Below are 8,650 nucleotides of genomic sequence, written 5' to 3'. Positions count from 1 at the left end.
TTCCTTTTTATAGCTTCGTAGTACTCCACTCTGTGATATATCATGTTCCCTCAATTAAACATGTGCATAGGCATTACGTATTTTTCATATGGTTGTGGATGTCTCTTCAGAGTTATTTCTGAAAACACTGAATTACTGGCTCAAATGTAAAAGCACATTTAATTTTCTGACATTACCAAATTGTATTTATGCTCTAATCTCATTCTTTGACATGTAGCTCTCAAAGAATGAGATCAGTATATTCTCTAACACTATATACAAAAGTAAACTGAAAAGGGATTAAAGACCTAGCTATAAGAGTGGAAACCATAAAACTCTTAGAAGATAATATGAGCAGAACACTCTTTGACATAAATCATAGCAATAGTTTTTGGATCTGTCTCCTAAGCTAGGGAAATAAAGCAAATTAAAGTAAAAGCTTTTGCACAGCAAAGGAAACCATCAACAATATGAAAAGCCAACCTCCCATATGGGAGAAAATACTTGCCAATGATATAACCAATAAGGGGTTAATATCCGAAATATATAAATAGTTGATATAACAGTTTTTTAAAAATCAAGAAAAAGATGGGCAGAGACCTTAATACACATTTTCTAAAGAAGACATACAGCTGGCTAAGAGGCACATGAAAAGATGTTCAACATCGTTAATCATCATATGAATGCAAATTTAAACCACAATGAGGTATTATCTTATACCTATCAGAAGGGCTATCATCCAAAAAGAACAGAAGTAAATGTTGATGAGCATGTGGACACGATCTGTACACTGTTGGTGGGAATGTCAATTGGTGCAGCCACCATGGATAACAGTAAGGAGGGTCCTCAAAATCTAAAACCAGAACTAACACATGACCAGAAAACCCACTCCCGGGTGTATATCTGAAGGAAAAAAAAAAAAAAAGAACCACTAATTTGCATGGTCTCCATCAGGTACTCGATGCTTGTCTGAGTCTAAGGGTTTCCACTGCTCATCTCCCCTTCCCCTCCAGCCTCATCTACTCTCTGCCAGTGACCCCATCCAGGTCCAACCTCCCTGTTTATTAAGAAGGCACCTTTGTCTGGCAGAGCCAGTGTGAGATGAAGAGATAGTCCTTCCCAGCCACCAGATAATCAGGAGTTTTGGCTGGACCTTTGAGCACACACTGAGACAGTGAGGAGTCAGACAAAAAGCACAGACTGTGGCGCTGAATGGATTAATAAGGAACTTAGTGAGGTGGCAGGGACCCTCCAGCACAATATTCTACAGGTCCAGTTGGGGATGATACATTTCATTGGCAAACCACAACTATGAAAAAGAACGGCAGCCCATATTGAGGCAGTGTATTCTCTCTGACAATTCATTTCCCTAAAAACTACCCCTTCACACTACCTAAGGGTGCATTTGCAACAGAATTTATCATCCAGACATGAACACTAATGGCAACACTCAGTTCACTACTCTAAGATCACTGTGGTGTCTTGCTTTAATGATTTCTAAAGTTCTGATATCCATTGTTCACTGCTATGTGATCTGAACCCAGATGATAGCCTCCACAGTGCCAGAGGTTGCATAGATCTATAAAACAGAAATAAGTACAAAAGAATTTTTCAGGAATGTACTCAGAAGTATGCCATGTGATGCTACCTTAAAGTCAGAATAATCTGCATTAAAGCTGGAATAAAGTTTCAGTTCAGTTTAGTCGCTCAGTCGTGTCCAACTCTTTGTGACCCCATGAATTGCACACGCCAGGCCTCCCTCTCCATCACCAACTCCCGGAGTTCACTCAAACTCACATCCATCGAGTCGGTGATGCCATCCAGCCATCTCATCCTCTGTCCTCCCCTTCTCCTCCTGCTCCCAATCCCTCCCAGCATCAGAGTCTTTCCAATGAATCAACTCTTTACATGAGGTGGCCAAAGTATTGGAGTTTCTGCTTTAGCATCAGTCCTTCCAAAGAAATCCCAGGGCTGATCTCCTTCAGAATGGACTGGTTGGATCTCCTTGTAGTACAAGGGACTCTCAAGAGTCTTCTCCAACAGCACAGTTCAAAAGCATCAATTCTTCGGCACTCAACTTACTTTAAATTATTGCTAAAAATGAAAAAAAAAAAACAAAACCACTAATTTGAAAAGATCCACACACACACACAATGGAATATTACTCAGTCATAAAAAAGAATGAACTTTTGCCATTTTCAAGAACATGGATTGATTGGAAGGCATTATGTTAAGTGAAATAGGTGAGATAGAGGAAGACAAATGCTGTACAATACCATTTATTTGGAGAATTAAAAAAAAACAGACTAGGGAGATGAAGCAGACTCACAGATACAGAGAACAAGCTAGCAGTGGTTACCGGGGAGAGCAGCAAGGGGGAGGGTAAGGGCAGGGATAGAAGATTAAGAGGTGCAAACTATAGGTCTAAAATAGATAAGCTACAAGGATATATTGCAAAACAAGGGGAAATAGCCAATATTTTATAACAAGTATAAATGGAACATCACATTTACAAATTGTGAATCACTTTGTTGTGTCCCTGAAACATAAAATATTGTACATCATCTATGAAAATGAAGAGAAAGTGTTAGTTGCTCAGTCTTGTTCAACTCTTTTTGACCCTAAGGACGGTAGCCCGCCAGGCTCCTCTAGCGATGGAATTCTCCAAGTAAGAATTACCCACTGGAGTGGGTAACCATTCCCTTCTCCAGGGGATCTTCCTGACTAAGTGATCAAACCCAGGTCTCCTACATTGCAGGCAGATTTTTTGCCATCTGAGCCACCAGGAAATCCCACAATAACTATAGCTCGGTTTAAAAACATATATATTCTCTCAGGAACTTTCACATATACAATACAGTATTATTAACTATGTGCTTCCCTGGTGGCTCAGTGGTAAAGAATCTGCCTGTAGATGCAGGAGATGTGGGTTCAATTGCTAGGTCAGGAAGATGCCCTGGAGGAGGACACGGCAACCCAATCCAGTATTCTTGCATGGAAAATTCCAGACAGAGGAGGCTGGTAAGCTACAATCCATGGGATTGCAGAGAGTAGGAAACCACTTGGCAACTTAACAATGGCAATGATTAAGTACAGTCACCATGCTGTACATTATATCCCTGCTGCTGTTGCTGCTGCTGCTACATCGCTTCAGTCGTGTCCGACTCTGTGTGACCCCATAGACGGCAGCCCACCAGGCTCCCCCGTCCCTGGGATTCTACAGGAAAGAACACTAGGGCTTCTTTATTTTGTAAGTGAAAGTTGTGAATGTTTATGCCATTTGGTCATTTACACCCATTTCATCCATCCTCCAACTCCCTCTTGTGGCAACCGCCAATCTGCATCATGATGGACCTAGAGATCATCATACTGACTGAAGTGACTCAGACAGAGAAGGAGAAATATTATATGACATATCTTAGATGTATAATTTAAAAAGAGATGATACAAATGAATTTAACTACAAAATAGAAAGACTTACAGTCTCAGAGAACAAATTTATGGTTGCCGCTGGGGAACGATGTGGGACAGGGATAATTAGGGGATTTCTGATGGACATGTACACACTGCTATATTTAAAATGGATAAGCAACAAGGATGTACTGTATAACACAGGGAACTCTGCTTAATATTATGTGGCAGTACTGATGGAAGTTTGGGGGAGAGTGGATACGTGTATATGTATGGCTGAGTCCCTTCACTGTTTACCTGAAAACTGTCACAATAGTGTTAATTTGCTATACCCCAACACAAAATAAAAAAGCTAAAATTTTACAAACACTGTGCCTCCAGTGCAAGGGCTGTGAGCTCAAACCCTGGTTGAAGATCCTATGTGCCACATAGCAAACCAATCAACAAAATATCATCACAGAAAAAAGTGATGGGGATCCATGAAAGAAATAATTGATAAGCTAGATTTCAGTGCCTTTAAACTGCTGCTCTATAAAAATACACCAAGAGAACTAGAAGATGAGCCATAGTCTGGGAGAAAATATTTGCAAAAAACATGTCTGATGAAGGCTCTAATCTAAAATATACAAAGAACTCTTAATATTAATAAGAAGAAAACTAACATCTAATAAAAAATGGACAAAAGATAGGAATAGATACCTTGCCCAGGAAGATACCGAGATGCCAAACAAGCATATGGAAAGATGCTCCACATCATATACCATTAGGGAACTGCAAATTAAAAAAAACAAGCAGATACCACGACATGCCTTTCAGAATGGCCAGCATTCAAAGGACTGGCAACACCAAATGCTAGCTAAGGACGTGAATCAACAAGAACTCTCATTCCTCGGTAGTGGTGATGCAAATGGTAGAGCCACTTTGGCAGACAGTTTGCAAGCTTCTTAGTAAACTGTACATATTCAACACTGCTTGTAGGAATATAAATTGGTACAGCCAATTTACAGGGAAAACAGTGTAGCAGTTCCTCAAAAAATCAAAAATAACTCATAATACTTTCCGCAATTCCACTACTATCCAAAGGAACTGAAATCAGGACCTCGAAGAGAGCTCTGCACTCCCATGTTCACTGCAGCACTACTCACAATGGCCAAGAAAGGGAAGCATCCTAGGTGTCCAGTGACAGATGAATGGATAAAGAAGGTGCAAAATATACACATAATGGAACACCATTCAGCCTTAAAAAGAAGCTAATCTCTCCAGTTATTACAGCATGGATAAACCTAGAGGACCTGCTGCTACAGTGAAATAAGCCAGACACAGAAGGACAAATACTGCATGTCATTTATATGAAGAATCTAAAATGGTCAAAGTCACAAAAACAGAGTAGAGTGGTGGTTGCCATGGTCTATGGGAGGGTGAATGCAATGGAATTGTAGACTTAAAAAACATTCACAACCTATGAATGAGACAGGGTGCTCAGGGCTGGTGCACTGGGATGACCCTGAGAGATGGGATGGGGAGGCAGGTGAGAGTGGGGGTCAGGAAAGGGAACAATGTACACCCATGGCTGACTCATGTCAATGTATGGCAAAAGCCACTACAATATTGTAAAGTAATTAGCCTCCAATTAAAATAAATAAATTAAAAGAAAAAAAAATCACAGAAAAAGCTGACAGGTATGTTCTCTTTGGTACAAACGTTTAGGACTTCAACCCAGGAGGCAGCATCTCGAGTAACCCTGAGAGAACTCCTCCAAAGAAGGGAGGGGAGGAGCCAGGTTACATAGAAGTTTTGCAACAAAGGGCAGTAGTCTGAATATCAAAAGATTAAGATAAATGAAGGAAAACCAGATAACCCTGGTTAAGGAATTCAGCACTTTTCCATATATGGAAAGATGCAAGAATCGGGGCTCACTGAAATCATTCCTTTGATATGAACTTCACATATCTGGGGCCCGTATCCTGTATTTTTACATTCTGTGTTCCCTCAGGGTTCACCATCCGTGGTGGCTGCAACTGTCGATAACTGACAGTGTTTATTCACTGATACAGCAGGCAGTATTCCAATTCTCAGTATTAATGAAAAGTTACAAAGTTTAATTTTATAAAATGAATAAGTTCTAGGGATCTACTATATAATATACAGCTTATAGTTAAGAATACTATACTGTACACTAAGAGGTCAAATCTTATGGTAAGTGTTCTTATCCCAGATACAAACCATAAAGGGTGAGATAGCATCTGTCAAAATGGCCATCATCAAAAAGTCTATAAACAATAAATGCTGGAGAGGGTGTGGAGAAAAGGGAACTCTCTTGCATTGTTGGTGGGAATGTAAATTGATACAGCCTCTATGGAGAAGAGTATGAAGTTTCCTTAAAAATTCGGACTTAACTACCACATGACTCAACCATCCCACTACTGCGCATAAACCATTAGGAAACCATAACTGAATAAGACACATGTACTCCAATATTCATTGCCACACTGTTTACAATAGATAGGCCACAGAACCAACCTAGATGTCCATCACCGAACGGATAAAGAAGCTCTGGTTTCTGTATACAATGAAGTACTACTCAGCCATAAAAAGACCATATTTCAGTGAGTTCCAATGTAGTGGGTGAACATAGGGCCTATTATACAGAGTGAAGAAAGTCAGAAAGAGAAATATAAACATCGTATCCTGACACATATACATGGAATCTAGGAGATAGCACTGATGAATGTATTTGCAGGGCAGGATGGAGATGCAGACATAGAGCACAGACTTGGTGACAGGGCTGGACGAGAGGGAAGGACAAACCGAGAGTAATACTGAAACATACACATTACCATATGGAATATCGACAGCCAATGGGGATTTGCTGTGTGATGCAGGGAACTCAAACTGGTGCTCTGTGAAAACCTAGACAGGTGGGAAGGAGTGGGAGGTGGGGGGATATTCAAGGGGGAGGGGACATATGTATACCTATGGCCGATTGATGTTGATGTATGGCAGAAACCAACACAATATTGTAAAGCAACTATACTCCGATTAAACATAACCTTAAAAAGGATGAGAGGGAAATTCTGGAGGTAATGGATATGTTTATGGCATAAACTGTGGTGGTCATTTCACAGGAGTAGACTTATCTCCAAACTCATCAATAAATAAATCAGAAAAATACTGGTTAGCAAGGAAAACTAGCATATCCCAGTTAAGAGTATGCCACTGAAGGTCACCATGAGGTAGACACCCTCAGTGGATGTAACACAAAGCTCCAAAATGTTTGAAGGGCCCCAAACATACCTATCTCTCACTTGCCCTTTTTCATAAACCACTCCCACTTTCATTCATTTAACCACCCACAAGTGTCTATTCCTTCCCTACTGTTTGCCAAACTACAGTCAAGATAACTTGATTTCAATTATTATTATTTTTTAGTGGCGTGGGCTCTGGCTCCCCCACCGAGGGCAGAGAGCGCCAGTCCAGTGGCTTCAAGGCATCATCCCACCTCAGGGGAGTGCCACCCTGATTTCTGAAAAACTCCATAGACAGAAGACAAGATGATTAAAGCATCTAATCTCCATAGGGTTTCCCTGTACTGGAATAAGAGCACAGGACACATTCCATGTCAGCTTTACATGATTTTTCTCAGATTTACTCACAATCCCAAAAGCACAGGCAGACTCAGAAAATACTGCAGGTTTGGGTCTCAACCCCCAAAGGAAAGTCCATACCACAACTGAGTCATACGAATTTTTTGGTTTCCCAGTGCTTTCATAAAATTTATGTTTATACTATACTGTAGGTTATTAAGTGGGCAATAGTATTATGCCTCAGAACAATATAGATATCTTAAATTAAAAACACCTCTTTGCTAAAAGAAAAAAGATGGTAACCATTATCTGAGCCTTCGCTGAGTCCATCATTTTTGCTGCTGAGGGTGTGAACATTGCAAGAGGTATCAAAACGTGACAGAAAGACATGAAGTGAGCAAACGGTGTTGGCAACATGGAGCCGAAAGACTTGCTGGAAGCAAGGTTGACTGACACAAACTTTTAATTTGGTAAAGAAAAAGAACAAAGAAAAGAAAAGCAGTACCTGTGAAATACAATAACACAACATGCAACAGAGTGAAGTGTGCCTGGAACTGTTAAGGGCAGTTTCCCATCCAAGGCTTTGTCTTTAAACTATGCATCCCACCATGTGAGAACCTGGTCCCTGGTCACGATTACCACAGCCTCATCCAGCCCGCCATGCACTCAACTTATAATTACTTCCCACCGGAAGACTTATACTTTCCCAAGGCCCACCACTCCCTTGCATGAGGGAATTCACATTTGACTGCTGTCATGTCACCATTTCCTTTACATGACAGCTGCTTCTCGACTCTATAATTTTACGGTCAGTGGCTAGATCTTTTTCTCAGCTCTCCAAGTACTAGCATGGAGTCTTCTATGAGCAGAGGTTAAATTACTATTTAGGGAATAAATGAGCCTGTGAGCACGAGGATGAATTTCTTAGAATTTAATTTTACATTTTTGAATTAATGAAGCATACACAGTCACTTATAATTTTGTAAAACACAGACTATAAAACATGGGGAAACAAAATACCATCCATCTTACTTTCCCTGTATTTCTTGATGCCACATATTGCCCTGCTTAATTTTTTCATATTGTCAAGGAAATAACATATTGTAATGCCATGCTATCTTGCACCAGCTTATTAAATAAGATGGAAGCTTTCCCATTTGTTTTTTTTTTTTCAATTTTATTTTATTTTTAAACCTTACATAATTGTATTAGTTCTGCCAAATATCAAAATGAATCCACCACAGGTATACATGTGTTCCCCATACTGAACCCTCCTCCCTCCTCCCTCCCCATACCATCCCTCTGGGTCGTCCCAGTGCACCAGCCCCAAGCATCCAGCATCGTGCATTGAACCTGGACTGGCATCTCATTTCATACATGACATTTCACATGTTTCAATGCCATTCTCCCAAATCTTCCCACCCTCTCCCTCTCCCACAGAGTCCATAAGCCTGTTCTATACATCAGTGTCTCTTTTGCTGTCTCGTACACAGGGTTATTGTTACCATCTTTCTAAATTCCATATATATGCGTTAGTATACTGTATTGGTGTTTTTCCTTCTGGCTTACTTCACTCTGTATATAATAGGCTCCAGTTTCATCCACCTCATTAGAACTGATTCAAATGTATTCTTTTTAATGGCTGAGTAATACTCCATTGTGTATATGTACCACAG

At 40.3% G+C, this 8,650-nt stretch overlaps 1 protein-coding gene and 1 pseudogene across 5 annotated transcripts in view; one reads left to right on the top strand and one right to left on the bottom strand.

Annotated features, from left to right (window-relative positions):
* The window catches only part of PFKFB1 (6-phosphofructo-2-kinase/fructose-2,6-biphosphatase 1), a 373,849-nt gene that overhangs the window by 89,585 nt on the left and 275,614 nt on the right, over positions 1–8,650 (bottom strand). The gene's annotated exons all lie outside the window — the stretch shown is intronic.
* Positions 803–1,635, top strand: LOC113887476 (annotated as a pseudogene).

This window comes from Bos indicus x Bos taurus, chromosome X (genome assembly GCF_003369695.1).
Source record: "Bos indicus x Bos taurus breed Angus x Brahman F1 hybrid chromosome X, Bos_hybrid_MaternalHap_v2.0, whole genome shotgun sequence".
Taxonomy (NCBI): domain Eukaryota; kingdom Metazoa; phylum Chordata; class Mammalia; order Artiodactyla; family Bovidae; genus Bos; species Bos indicus x Bos taurus.
This window is presented reverse-complemented; position numbering and strand designations above follow the sequence as displayed.